Source organism: Pelodiscus sinensis, chromosome 28, assembly GCF_052426305.1.
Source record: "Pelodiscus sinensis isolate ZL-2025 chromosome 28, ASM5242630v1, whole genome shotgun sequence".
Lineage (NCBI taxonomy): Eukaryota > Metazoa > Chordata > Testudines > Trionychidae > Pelodiscus > Pelodiscus sinensis.
The window spans coordinates 17,784,112-17,798,785 of NC_143079.1; the positions used below are offsets into that span (position 1 = coordinate 17,784,112).

A 14,674-nucleotide genomic window follows, 5' to 3' on the forward strand; every position below is an offset into this window, starting at 1 on the left:
GCCAGGCTCCTAGAAGCATGACTTGGGGAAAGGGCGGAGTCACCCCCTCACACACACACCCCCTGGTCGCTGGTACCAAGAAGCAGTTGGGAACTGGTGGAGCCATGTGGTCTGGGGAGGGGTCGCTTCGCTGCTGGTTACTAAGGGGGCAGGCTTGACTCCTGCTGCTGTTCTGGTGCTACTAAGCCCCCAGGCCATTTCAAAAAGTGGCCTGGAATGGGGGCAGGAAGGGTGGAGAAATGGGGCCAAGATGCTGGGGAGCTCAGCATCCCCCAGTAACGGCCCTGCTGGGTGCAGCTTGTAAGAGGTCAGCTGGAGCTGGGGCTACCATTTACGTGCCATGTGGCTGCCTAGAGCACCATGAAATCAGGGGCAATTTGGTGCCACAGGTTTCGTGGTGCCCCACATGGCTGTGTAGCTTGCGTATTGGTAGGGGTGGCCCAGGAGAGAGGGAGGGGGAAGAGAGATGCAGGTCAGGGCTACACGTCCTGTAGGCCACATGTGGCCCGCAGCCTGTTTGTTTGTGGCCCGCAGTGTAGTTTGTGTTTACGCAGAGCTCAACGTGTGGCCCACAGGAGGAAGCCAGAACAAAGAAGTAATCGATGTCATGCTGTTCTGCAGCTGCGCATTTTCGGAGTTAAATTCCTGGACTGTCATTGCTCAGTGAAAGTGCTGCCATAGGGTGGAAATCGGGGAATTGTTGCATTTTGTTCATATCAGCAGAACTGACTTAACTGGGGCCTGCGTGTTGTGTAGTCTTTGTGTTCATGCCTGTCGGTGTGAAAAAAGGGATTTGCATGTCTATGAACCACGCTTAAGTTGTGGCCCTCAGCATGTGCTCGGAGCATCACTGTGGCCCCCAGGGCTTCCAAAGTTGAGTAGCCCTGATGTAGGGGGACGGATGGAGGGAGGGTCTACATGGGGATTGCCAGGCTCACAGCCCCATAATTCTGGTGCTGGACTTGATGACGACTTGGACATGAGAGAACATTCTGGTCACCAGGTGCCTGTCACACTCCCTGCAGGAGGCCCTCCAGGACCTGACGCAAGGCCCCTCTCAGCTCTGGGTGGGACTGTCCCACCCCTCCCCGGAGAAGGCCTGGACCTGGCTGGGTGGATCCCGGCTGGATCAGACCTGGTGAGAGATTCCTTGAGTCACTTTCCCTGTGTGGGCAGAAGGGGGCAGGGACGGGGAGGGCAGAGGAGGAGCAGGGATGTTCAGGGTGAGGTGACGCTGAGGTTGTCCATTGACAGTCTGTGGAGGGAGCAGAGCAAAGGGGTGAGGCCGGAGCCTTGGGGATCCCCAGAGAGGGGGGCAGGAGAGGGGCAGACATGGACCAGCCAGAGGCAGGAGGGGACCAGGAGGGGCAGCGTCGGCACAGCCCGGCAAGGAGGAGCCGTGGGGCAGGAGAGAGATGGGCAGGGCCTAGCGCAGCAGGGAGGAGGGAGCTGGAGCTGGGCTTGGGCCAGGGAGAGGCCGTTAGAGCCCCTGGGCTGGCCCTGGCAGTGGTGGGGAGGGGCAGCCCCAGGGCAGAGCTGGACGGGAGAACAGGGCAGCTGCGGATCCTGTTAGCACAGGGAAGAGCCGCTGCCGAGTGAGTGTGATGGGCCCACAGGTGCTGACAGGGGCCTTTCCTGTGTGTCGCAGGCTCCCGGTGTCAGGCCCAGCTGAGGGGAACAGCTGTGGGATGATGAAGGGGAATCAGATTCATTCACAAGGCTGCAGCTCTGCACATCAGTGGATTTGCCAGCGAGACGCCGTCCCCCTCTGAGCAGGGTATGGAGGAGACCTCAGAGCACGACTCCATTATCCCACACTGCAATTGCGTTCTTGTGACAGGTAGAACAGAGGGTTTTTTCTGACAGTAGTAAACCTCATTCCAGAAGGAAGACGCCTTTTTCAGAAAAAGACGTGTGTGGACAAGGAAGAGGGAGTTTTTTTGAAAGAAGAGGTCTCCAGGAAAAAGCATAGGTGCCCTGGTGGCCACCCCGTCCACAGTAATCACAGCTGAAATGCGAGAGTGTCCAATCAGTGTGGATGCTCTCTGTTGAAAAATCAGATGGTTGTTTTGATGCACTTTGGCCATGTGGACCCGCTCTTTTGAAGAACACATTTGCGCCGTAGGTCTAAATCAGTGTTTCTGAAACTTTTTAAGACCGAGAAACATCAATCATTTTTTTTTATGAGGAACACCAAGATCTGCAGGAAAATATGCAAATGAGATTGTGGCTCATGCAAATGAGTCCCTTATTAGTATATTTTTTGCAGAGAAAACTCGTAGTGTAGACATGGCCACAGTGTATGTGTCTGGCTTTATAAAGCAGATGCTCACTGCTTCTCTAGTATATTCTCAATTAACACAGTGTGTTGCCTTCTCCCCTGAAAAAGATCCCGTGTGCTTCTTATAAGCATAACTAGCTTCATCCGCTGACACCCCTGCTCCCTCTGTGCTGTTGGTTTGTATTGTGGGAACAGGTCAATCCCACTTCTCTAGCCACGTGTTTCTGCACCTTTCGTTCTTTGCTAGACGCCCCTCAGATCCCTTGGTAGCTGCCTCGTCCCTAAGCTGGACAGCCTGATGCTCTTAGTTGCTCCTCCTATGGACCCATTGCCTGGGCTTTGTCATCCCTGGTCCCTGGCTCTGAATGTTTTCCTGTTCCTCCAGGGCCCTTTATTATAAGTCACCAGCCTCTAGATGCTGAAGAACCCATGCTCAGAGGGACACTAATATGGTACTTCCTGATCGAGGGGTACATGTCCAGCCCTGGATTGGGATTCAACAGACCTGGGTCTACCACTTTCCAGTGGGGTGACTTTGGGCAAGACACTGTCCCTTTCTGTGCCTCAGTTTCCCCCTCTGCAGAATGGGGATAATGAACCTTCTTTCCTTTGGAAAGTAGGTTGAGCGCTGCAGATGAGACAAGCTAGAGGCGCTTTGCCAATGTATCAACTGTCGTTAATGTGGGGGAAGGAAAAAACTACCAGGGAGTCGGTCCCACCTGCGTGAAAGAGTTTCTAGCAGGAGCTGATTCCAGCTCAGGACCAACATTAAAGTCTAGGAAGAGAAGGGTCCTTTATAGTGTCCATGCTAGTGCTTACACCAGTCCTGTTAACAATTCCCCCCTCCCCCAGTTACAGTGGCCTAATGTCTGAGGTGCTGAGGGAGGGGCAACCTTTACTGACCCACAAATGGGCTTGTCTGGCCTTACACTCTGCTAAGGACCGACAAGCTGGGTGGGGCCGAGGGAGCAGCCCCTGGGGCATTAGTGGCCAGCCCGCTCGGCCCCAGACCCAGCTGCCATTCAGTGGGGCTCCAGGGGAACCCCTCAAACACCCAGAGGGGCCGGCCAGGGCCAGGTCATCAGCCTTGCAGGGGAGGGGTAGGTGGAGCAAAGGCCTGTGGCAGGACCTCAGCCTATCGGGGACAGGGATGACCTCACAGAGAGACTCTGACAACAGCCACTCAGGACAGAGGCGCAAGGCCGGGGCAAGCTCAGAGATTCCCGCGGTTTGGCAGCAGCGCGGCCCCTTCCCAGGGTCTCTGCGGGGGCCAGATGGAGAATTGGGACCGAGGGGCGGGGGCAAGAGGAGCCTCATCGGCGTTTTCTACTTCCCTGCGGCCGGCAGTGCCGGACCCGGAGAGACAGTGGGAGCCTCAGAGAGGTTTGGAGCCTGCTCAGTTTGGTTCCCCTTTGCCCCCTCCCCTCCCTCTGTCTCGCCTTCTTCGGGCTTTTTCCCCCTTTCCCTGCCCCACCAAGCACGGTGGGTGGGTGTTGGGGCGGTCGGAGGCGTCACTCAGAGCTGAGCTGGCAGAGCGCTGGGAGCCAGAGGTGACCTGGCCCGTCCTTTTGAACATCTGTTGAGCCCTCTCCCCTCCCCCCGCTGCCTCGGAGCTCCAAGTCTTGCTGCGGATTGGTCGAGTGGGTGGTTACTGACAGGGGAGACTCGCGGCCTTTTATTCTCTTTAAAACTGTTCTCGGTGAGTCGTTATTAATAGTTCCCAGCCATGCTGGAAGGGCCTAACACGTGGGGCTCTGCAGGGGTCTGTTCTGGGATGGCTCTCTTCAATCTTCATCAGTGATTTAGATATTGGCATGGAGAGGGCGCTTATTAAGTTTGCAGATGATACGAAGCTGGGAGGGGTGGCAAGTGCTTTGGAGGAAGGGTCAGAATTCAAAGTGATCTGGACAAACTGGAAAAATGGTCTGAGGTAAATAGGATGAAGTTTAATAAAGACAAATGCAAAGTGCTCCACTTCGGAAGGGACAATCCACGTCACACACACAGAACAGGAAGTGACTCTCTAGGAAGGAGTCCTGCAGAAAGGGATCTAGGGCTCAGAGTGGACCACAAGCTAAATAGGAGTCAAAAGTGTGACACTTGCAAAAAAAAGCAACCATGATTCTGGGAGGCACTAACAGGAGTGTGGTGAGCAAGACAGGAGAAGTCAGAATTCCGCTCTGCTCTGCGCGGATTAGGCCTCACTTGGAGTCGTGTCTCCAGTTCTGGGCACCATGTTTCAGGAATGAATTGGAGAAATTGGGGAAGGCCTGGAGAAGAGCAACAAAAATGTGGAACAGTTTAGAAAACATGAGAGTGAAAGAACTGGGCTTGTTTAGTCTGGAAAGGAGAAGACTGAGAGGGGACATGAGAGCGGTTTTCACGTACCCAAAAGGGTGTCCCAAGGAGGAGGGAGACAAACTGTTCCCCTTGGCCTCTGAGGACAGGACAAGGAGCAATGGGCTGAAACTGCAGCAAGGGAGGTTTAGGTTGGACATTAGGAAAATGTTTCTGCCGGTCAGAAAAACTTCCTGTCAGTGTTGTGAAACACTGGAACAAATTGCCCTTGCAGGCTGTGGAATCTCCATCACTGGGGATATTTCAGAGCAGGTTGCACAGACACCTGTCAGGGATGATCTAGACGGTGCTGGGTCCTGCCGTGAGGGCAGGGAACTGGACTCGATGGCTTCCCGAGGTTTCTTCCTGTTCTACTGTTCTGTGATTCTGTGATTCCCAGACCAGACGGATCAGTTCCAGACCAGCAGGACTTGCGGGGGAGGTGTGTGTGTGTCGGCAGGAGGTGGTGGTCAAGCTGTTTCTCTACCTACCTGTCTCTGGGCAGTTCCCGAGTCTCTCTAAGGGGCAGGGCTGCTCACACACTTGCTGGCCGTGCCCATGAGCAGTGGTTGGGCTGTGGCTGGTTGTACAGCTCTGGGCTCTGATTGTCCAAATGTCCCAAGGTGCTGGCTGGGGGCAGGACACCAGCCGTGTGGGGGGAGGGGACGGTGATGCCACAAAGGCCTGGGGGGGAAGGAGCTGGGGGGGGCTGAGCTCATGGAGATTCCCTGACATCAGCTGCAAGGCAGGGCAGCCTCAGAAACACCCCCCTCCCCAGCCCTTTCTGGCTGTGTGGGAGCCCCCCAAAGAGGCGGGGCTGGAATCGCTCTGAGACGACCCCTCGGGGGTGACCTGGGCCAGCCCTTGGGACGTCCCCTGAGACCTCTCGCCCACCCCCTCTCCCAGTCTCACTGCTGATTGGCTGAGCAGGGGGCCATGGAGAGGGAGGAGGTTTCCCAGCGGTGACCCCGTCTCCTCTTCCTTTGCAGGCTCCGCACGGCGGGGTCTGGCCTCGGGCCGGCCCTGCGGGGGGACCTGCGGGCAGAGCCCCACACGGGCGCGCAGACAGCGGGGAGGTGAGCATGGGCGAGCAGGGGGAGGCTGTTTTCCTTTAGCCCTGGGGGGGTGGGGGGTGGGAAGGGGAGACTGGGGACCCTTGGGCAGGGCTGTGTTGGGCCCTTCCCCCTCCAGGGTCAGGGCTGGGAGTGGAAGTTGATCTCAGGGCCTGGCTGGTTCTGGGAACAAGAGCCTCAAATCCCATCCCCTCCCCCTCACAACTCCCCCCTCCCCCACTATGGGATCCATCCACATTGCCCTAGTCTGGAGAGACAAGGCCCTTCCCAAGAGCCAGGCCCCATGGATCCGACTCGCTCCCCTGAGCACCAGGGCCCAGCCCCGGGGATGGGGATGGGGGCTCGTTGGCACAGCCTGGGCTCGGGTCTATTGACCTGCCCCCCCCTCTCCTCCCAGCGTGTCAGCTCCTGCATCGCGCCCAGAGTGTCCCAAGGGAGCCAAGGCCCCAGGGAGCAGCAGAGCCCGGTTGTAATTGCCCCCCCGCACCCGGCATGGGAGGTGAGTGACCTCTGAGCCTCTCTGGCCCCGGGGTGAGCAGGCGGCTCCCACAGGCTGCAGGGCGGCAGCGGCAGGGCTGTGGGCTGGGAGTGACCCCTGGGGAGGGCAGAGTCAGAGCCGGGCCTGAGCCAGACTTGGGTCCAGCTCATCTTCTCCTGGCTCAGGGGAGACCCGGGGACGATAAGGACCCATGATCCGGCCTGGGCTCCAGCCAGGTTCCTTTCTGGCCCTGGGCCCCTCCTTGTCCCCTGGTAGGGTTACCAGATGGGTTTGAAAAACCTCCCAGACACACGTGATCTCAGAACGGGAAGGGGGGGACTGGCTGGGAGGGGAGTGAGGCTGGGATGGGGATGGGGGAATGGAGCTGGCGCGGGGAGATCGGGGGCGGGGAAGACCAGCCAGTGGGAAGCAGGGCTGGCTGGGAGGAGATTGGGAGGAGCAGGGCTGACGAGGGGAGAACTGGGAGCGGGGAGGGCAGGGAAGGGACCATTGGGGCTAACTGGGATGGAGTTGGGGGGAGCGGGTCTGGCCAAGGGGGGAACGGCCAGTGGGGAGCGGGGCTGGCCCAGGTGCACACAGATCCCGGGGCGCTGCCTGTCCCGTGCCCCTCTCCCAGGCACTCCCCCTACCCCGCCAGGCTTCCGTCGGGTGCCCAGCCGGAAAACCAGAAAACACTGACCTTGCTCATGTCCGGTGAGTTCTGACTGTTCTCACCGGGCAGGGGGCCCAAAAACTGGACTGTCTGGTCGAACACCGGACACCTGGGACCCTGAATGGGAGCCCTGGGGCAGCCGGATGCTGTGGGGGAACAGCTGGCATGGGGGGGGGGGAGGCGGTAGCAGCTCCTGCAGTGATAGGCCAGAGGGGTCTGGCCCTGGGGGCCCTAGAGAGGCGCCGCCCAGGGCCAAGTCCCCACTGCCCCCTGGGTCCCGGGCCCCGCATATGACAGGCCCTTGCTGTCTTGGGACAGGAGGACCCCGGCCACGGGGATGCACCAGCTCCCCCACCCCCAGCTTGGCTCCAGGGCCGGTGTTGCCTGCAGGGAAGGAGCTGCCAGCAGGAGCCGGAGCATCAGTCGGAGCTTTTCCTGCTCATGCCGGGACTGGAGCCACGGACACGATCTGGCCCTGGGCCGGGAGCCAGGAAAGAAGGAGGAGCTGCCCCTCCCCCCCGCGGGGGATAGAACCTCCTCTCCCCCACTCCTGTCCCTGGACAGAGGCCTGCACAGCCCAGTGAGTCAGGGCCAGCTTATGGACTGTAGCCATTGGGCTGCACAGCCCTGACTAAAGGGGCAAGGTACCGACACTGGCCATTGGGCCACACTGCCCTTAGAAAAGGGGTAAGGTACTGACACTGGCCATTGGGCCACACTGCCCTTAGAAAAGGGGCAAGGTACCGACACTGGCCATTGGGCCACACTGCCCTTAGAAAAGGGGTAAGGTACTGACACTGGCCATTGGGCCACATTGCCCTTAGAAAAGGGGCAAGGTACCGACACTGGCCATTTTGCCACACTGCCCTTAGAAAAGGGGCAAAGTACTGACACTGGCCATTGGGCCACACTGCCCTTAGAAAAGGGACAAAGTGCTGACTCTGGCCATTGGGCCATACTGCCCTTAGAAAAGGGGCGAAGTACTGACACTGGCCATTGGGCCACACTGCCCTTAGAAAAGGGGCAAAGTGCTGACACTGGCCATTGGGCCACACTGCCCTTGGAAAAGGGGCAAAGTGCTGACTCTGGCCATTGGGCCACACTGCCCTTGGAAAAGGTGCAAAGTGCTGACTCTGGCCATTGGGCTAAACTGCCTCAGTTTCCCTGGGCACTGCAACACTGCTTGGTTGAGGAAGGGGAAGGTTGGTCATGACTCACTGTGGAGGTGAATGTGTCTCTCCTGTCCCGAGTCTTGTGTCCTGAGGGCCAGGGGACCACAGACAACACTTTTGGCTAGGAAGGGGAACAAAGGGGCAGGCGGGGCTGACTCCAGAATGGTGACGAGGGCCTGGGGGGAAGGGTCAGTCTCAGTTGGTTTAGGATGAGGGAGGAAGGATTGAGCAGGAAGTGGGGAGCCAGGCCCAGAGCCTGCCTGCTCCTGGTCCCTGTGTTAACAACGATCCCGCGCTGCGCTGTGTCCTGTGAACCAATAAACCTTCAATTCGACTTGCTGGTGAGATTCACGTCCGGCTGTGGGTGGGGTGCAGGCCGGTGACTCCCCCACACCCTGTGACAGAAGAGCCAGGATGGGAGAGATGAGGCCTCCTGTCTCCTCCCCCGCCCTGAGTTAACAGGGCTTCCCCCTCCCCTTTGAGCTTGTGCGGAGGCGCGTGACCCGGCCGGTGTGTACGGTTTGCACTGGAGCTTGAGGCTTAAACCTGAGCTGTCTGCTCAGCGGCAGCCCCCGCAGGCCCTTCCATAGCCCGGCCGGCAGAGCGAGGGCTGTAGCGGGCGCTCAGCTAGTGACCCTCGGGGGCTGGCTGGACTCTGGCTCCAAGGGGAGCGTCTCTTCCCTCCCCTGGCTGGGCAGAGCGAGAGGAGAGAGGAAGGGCTCGGGGGCTCCCAGCCCGAACCCAGCTGCAGCCAATACACCTGGACCTGTGGGTGCCTGGACATGCCCCTTCCCTCACCCCTTGGTCCCAATCCTGCTGTAGCTGGGATCTTCCATGGCCCGGTCACCCCTTCCCAGCCCAAAACCCCAGGCCCAGACCTGCCCGGGCAGACCCCTCTACCTGGCTTGAACCCAGCCATGGACGGTCTTCTCACACCTGTGGTGACTCCCATCCCCTGGCCCAACCCAGTCCAGGACCGGCCCTGCCGTAGCTGGGGAGGGAGGCCTGTCCTGGGGCCCAGCAGCAGGGGAACCCCCAGACACTGGCCCAGCCCTCGTGGCTGCCGACTCTGCCTGGGAGCGGGGTCCAAAGGGGACACCGGCCGTCGTGCCCGGGGCCGTGCACCCGTCAGACAGTGGCCGGCTGGGACAGGGCTCTGGAGGCTGCTGCTCCCCAAACACGGGAAAGGCTCCCCTGCCAGTGCTGGGCCTGGGTGGCCCATTGCTCCCGTTCAGGTCCCCTCCCCCACAGGAGTCCGAATCCCCCCCCTCCTCCATTGCTCCCCTCACAGGCTGGTTCGTAGCCAGGTTGCTCCCGAGGGAGGTGCAGGAGAAGAGACCAAACCGAGGGGCTGCCGGGGCCTTTTCCATTCTGTGGCAGAGGCTGGTACTTCCTGTGTCCCAAACCAGCATCACTGCACAGGCCCCCTGGCTCGCTGGCCCAGTGGTGCCGTCCCTGGTCTGTCCCTGGGGCAGTGGCACAGCCCATGTCCCTGGCTGGAGCCCCGAGCGGGGAGGCCGGGCTGATGCCGCTCTGTGTGGGGTGTGACCCCGCTGCACAGCGCCAGGGCGACATTCAGAGACGCCCGCAGCCCCACAGCTCCCCGTGCAAAGGGGGCACAAACCTACAGACACGGCACTTGCAAACCAGCCCGTGTGCAGACACCTCGCACGGCCGCTCGGGTCTGGAAGGGGAGGGGGTGGGAGCCAAAAGTGACCAGGCCCAGCCTGTCCGACCCTCCCCCGGTTCCAGTGCCACTGGCCTCCCCGTGTCCCCTCTGCGAGCAGCCTGGGATGTACCCAGCCCGGCGGCTCCGCCCTGCAGCACGATGCCCCTTCCCCCGGGGCGGGCAAAGCCCCCTCACTCCAGTCCATGCTGCGGGGGGGTTTGGGGCCATCTCACCTCCAGCAGCCCCTGTGACACTGCTCTGTCCCCATGAGCAGGGCTGCCGAGAGAGGCTTTACTGGGGGGCTGGACTGTTTCCCACCCGCTCTCCAGGGTCTCCCTCCTCTCCGGCTCTGCAGAAACAGCTGCAGCCCCTCCCTCCGCAGCCTGGCCCAGAGGCAGAAACCAGACCTGCAGCCTTTGCCAGGAGAGCAGCTGCAGAGAGGAAGGTTTCGGGGGTTCGGGGGCCTGCGGACAGAGGAATGTGAACACTTGAGGTGGGCGTGGGGGTGGGGGGGGTCATTTACATGGGTTTGGTACCTGGGCGAGCCATGGGAGTGACTGAGCTGTACCTGAGAGACTGGACTCAACTCCGGGCTGGAGGACACCCCCCCCCCCGAATCTTTTGGCTCACCGGGTTCCTGTTCCCATGGCCCTGTGCTGGGATGGAGCAGTCAGAAGGAGAAGGCAAGGGGCTGCTTTACTCCATCCCTACCTGTCCTCTGCCTCTCCCTCCCGCCCACAGCCCCTAGCGGAGTGACTCACCCGCGCCCTTCCCAACGGCCAATGGGAGAGCCGTGCCGGCTACGCACTGCCCAGGCTGTTCCTGCATTGGCACCTCAGGTACAGAAGGTGGAGGCCTGCCAAGGACGTGAGAACACCCTGCCAGTAATGGCTTGTGTTAAAACCCCCCAGAGTCATTCAAACTAATTACTCCCCAGGGCTTCCCGGGGCTCTATGTCCAGGTAGCATGGCCTCAGTAATGGAGCCTGCCTCAGACTATTTTTGAGGCTTCCCCGCAGAGGGCATCCCCACTATACATCTCCCCAGTATATGTTGGTTCCACACTAACGTCATTAGGAACTGCTGCGTTATACATCTTCCTACATGTCAGAGGCAAAATGATTCCATGCCACAAATGGAGAGTTAAGTAGCAGGGACGACAGAGAAAGATGCTTCCCCTACTGCTGGATTTCCAGAAGTTTGTAACTTACTTCACAAAATAGAAATCCACTGTACATTTTAGAGAGTTTGCATGTCTGCCTGTCTGCCTGTCTGTGAGTCTATTTGTTCAAGAACTCCTCCTAACATTATTTGCTTTTTTCACTGCCGCTGCACACAGAGCGTTTGTTTTCAGAGAACTATCCACGATGATTCCAAGATCTCTCTTGAGTAGTTGTAGCTAAATAGTCCCCATCCTATTGTACAGTTGGGATTGTTTTTTCCAATGTGCATTACTTTGCATTTATCCACATTCCATTTCATTTGACATTTTGTGGCCCAGTCACTTAGTTTGGTGAGATATTTTTGAAGTGCTCTGCAGTCTGTTTTGGTCTTAACTATCTAGAGCACCTTCAGGGGACAGCTCAGTTAGTCTGTACAGCCGTGGTCACCAACTGGTCGCTCGCGAGCTACTGGTCGATCTCGAGGCCTCGACCAGTCGCTCGTGAGGCGTCCTGTCAGCCCCGCCCCCATTTCCCTCCCACCCCCCCAGAAGCCCTACTACTTACCTCCAGAGAAGACGGAGGTAGTGTCGGCTTCTGGCGGGGAGGGGGCGGTTGGCCCCGGAGCTTCCCGCCGCGGGGCGGGGTGGCGCTGGGACAAGCGCGTGCGGGGCTTCCCTGCGCGGGGGGGTCGGCTCCCTGGGCAGGCGCACGCACGAGACTTTCCTGCACGGGGGTTGGCCCCGGGGCAGGTGCGCACGCGGGGCTTCCCTGCGTGGGTGGGGGGGTCAGCCCCCTGGACAGGCACGCGCAAGGCTTTCCTGCACGGGGGGGTTGGTTCCGGGGCAGGCGCGCACGCGTGGGGCTTTCCTGCACCGGGGGGGGGGGGGGTTGGCCGGGGGCAGGTGCGCGCAAGACTTTCCTGCACGGGGGGGTTGGTCCTGGGGCAGGCGCGCACGTGTGGGGTTTTCCTGCACCGGGGGGGTTGGCCCGGGGCAGGTGCGCGCAAGACTTTCCTGCACGGGGGGGGGGGGGGGTTGGCCCCAGGGCAGGCGCGCGTGCAGGGCTTCCCTGCGGGGGTCGGCCCCGGGGTAGGCAAGCGCTGGTTTCCCGGCGGAGGGGGGGAATGCTGGGAGGAGGGAGATGCAGGGGACTCTCTGCCTCCACTGGCATCCCATGCCCCTGTCCCCACTCCCCTGTCCTCAACTACAGAATGCTGGGGTCCCCACTCTCCGAACTCTGTCCCCACTGCCCTGTCCCCAGCTACAGAACTCTGTCCCCATTCCCATCCTCACTCCCCAAACTCTGTCCCCACTGGCACTCTGTCCCCTGCTGCAGAATCCTGTCCTCTGCCCTCCCAGCACCCTGTCCCTCTCCCCTGCCCCCAGCCGCAATACTCTGTCCCCACAAAATGTATAATTATAAATGCTTCATTTTAGATTTAAATAGCATGAATAAAAAACAGACCATTTATTTCATAACTATAAACGTGATTTTAATTGTATGTATTGCATAATTTAAAAATAAACTGTTTATCAGTGTGTAAGTAAGGGCTGGGGATAGCAAGTGATGGGCAGGAGGAGAATAGAGAGGTCGGGGCTTCAAGGAAGGGGCGGGGCTTCAAGGAAGGGGAGGGGCTTCAAGGAAGGTGCGGGGCGGTAGATCTTCGCCTGTTCTGAGATTTAAAAAGTGATCTTGGGTGTAAAAAGGTTGGAGACCAGTGCTGTACAGGATACACTTAAAAAACAACAAATGATCTGGTAGCATTTTATAGACTCACAACACATGTAGATGGGATTGTGAGCTTTGGTGGGCACAGCCCGCTGCTTCAGGTGACTGGAGTTGGATGTCCAAGACCAAAATAAATAGGGGCGGGGGAGAAGGAAAAAAATGGGAGAGGGAAGGAACAAGAAGAGGCAATTCCCCTTGATGTTTTTACCCACTGCCGGTGTAAGGACAGAAACACTAAGGGTATGTCTACACTACAATGTTAGTTCGAACTAACGGACGTTAGTTCGAACTAACATTCATAGCCGCTACACTAGCGCTCCGCTAGTTCGAATTTGAATCGAACTAGCGGAGCGCTTAGTTCGAACTAGGAAAACCTCATTTTATGAGGATTAAGCCTAGTTCGAACTTACTAGTTCGAATTAAGGGGTGTGTAGCCCCATAATTCGAACTAGTGGGAGGCTAGCCCTCCCCAGGTTTCCCTGGTGGCCACTCTGGCCAACACCAGGGAAACTCTATTGCCCCCCTCCCGGCCCCGGACCCCTTAAAGGGGCACGGGCTGGCTACAGTGCCCGTGCCAGGTGCAAGCCTGCCAGCACCCAGCCAGCAGACCCTGCACCTGGCACTGCACAGAGCCACCCACCCGATGTCCCCCAGCCTTCCCCCTCTTCCCGGGACCAGGCTGGCGGCTCCCGGGAGCTTGCCCTGGACCGCAACAGGCGGGCACCTTCCTGGGCTAGTGCGGACATCGTGGACCTCGTCCACGATCTCCGCACTAGGCACAGGAAAGTGGCTGTCTAGGGCAGGAGAGCTGCCAGCCTGGCCACCCAGGAGCAGGTGTGCATGAAAATCAAGGGGGTCCACTGAGACCCCCGACCCTGAGCCCTGAGCTTACAATGGCCGTCCTGGGTCAGACCAAAGGTCCATCTAGCCCAGTAGCCTGTCTGCCGACAGCGGCCAACCCTAGGGACCCTGGAGGGGATGGACCGAAGACAGTGACCAAGCCATTTGTCTCGTGCCATCCCTCTCCAGCCTTCCACAAACTTTGGGCAGGGACACCACTCCTACCCCCTGGCTAAGACTGCTCCATGGACCCAACCTCCATGACTTGATCTCACTTCCCTTTAAACTCTGTTCTAGTTGTAGCCTTCACAGCCTCCTGCAGCAAGGAGTTCCACAGGTTGACTCTTTGCTTTGTGAAGAAGAACAACTGTCTCTTACTAGTTTGAAGCCTGCTACCCATTCCTTTCCTTTGGTGTCCTCTAGTCCTTCTTTATGGGAACTCATGAAGAACTTTTCTGAATGCACCCTCTCCACCCAACCCCTGCTTTTAGAGACCTCTATCCTGTCCCCGCTCCATCTCCTCTTTTCTAAGCTGAACAGTCCCAGTCTCTGTAGCCTCTCTTCATCTGGGACCTGTTCCCAACCCCTGATCATGTTAGTTGCCCTCCCCTCTCCCAGCCTTTCTCTTCCCCTCTCCCACCTCCTTTTCCCAGTCTCCCCCAATTTTGTTCAATAAAGACAGAGTCAATGTTGGAAGAAACGTTATCTTTATTTTGTACATCAATAAGAAGGGGGGCTAGGGAAGGGTAAGTGGAAGGAGGTGAGGGAGGAATGGGGTACGAGCCCCCGATGGGGAGGACTGGGCTGGCTCTGCGGGCTTCTGGGGGTGGAAGCTCTCCTGCAGCCCCCCAATTACCCCCTCTCCCCAGATGGCAGCCTGCGGCAAGTGCAGCCGGGCTGATGGCCGAGTGGTGTGATGTGCCCAGTGTGGGTACTCCGGGCACTCCAAGCCAGGACTGCTTCGCAAGCGGGGCACCCCTGAGAACTGTCTGTCTGGGGTGGGGGTCGGGACCCTTTAAGCGCAGCCCTCGGCTAGCCTGAGACAGCATCTCCACGCTCTAAGTCCTCCTCTGATGCCCTGCCGGCACTGCTTCCGGCCATCCTTAAGCCCTGTTCAGGGTCCACTCAATGTGGACTTGCTAGTTCGAATTAGCAAAACGCTAATTCGAACTAGTTTTTAGTTCTAGACGCATTAGTTCGAATTAACTAATTCGAACTAAGTTAGTTCGAATTAGCGCTGTAGTGTAGACGTACCCAGACT

General features: G+C 58.8%; 1 long non-coding RNA gene across 1 annotated transcript; it reads left to right on the plus strand.

The window, feature by feature from the left end:
* The first annotated feature begins 3,405 nt into the window (after window positions 1–3,405).
* On the plus strand, window positions 3,406–6,308 carry LOC149521332 (uncharacterized). Its single transcript, XR_016348024.1, has 3 exons — window positions 3,406–3,664; window positions 5,608–5,694; window positions 6,089–6,308. It is a non-coding gene; the product is annotated as an uncharacterized LOC149521332 (long non-coding RNA).
* Window positions 6,309–14,674: the final 8,366 nt, after the last annotated feature.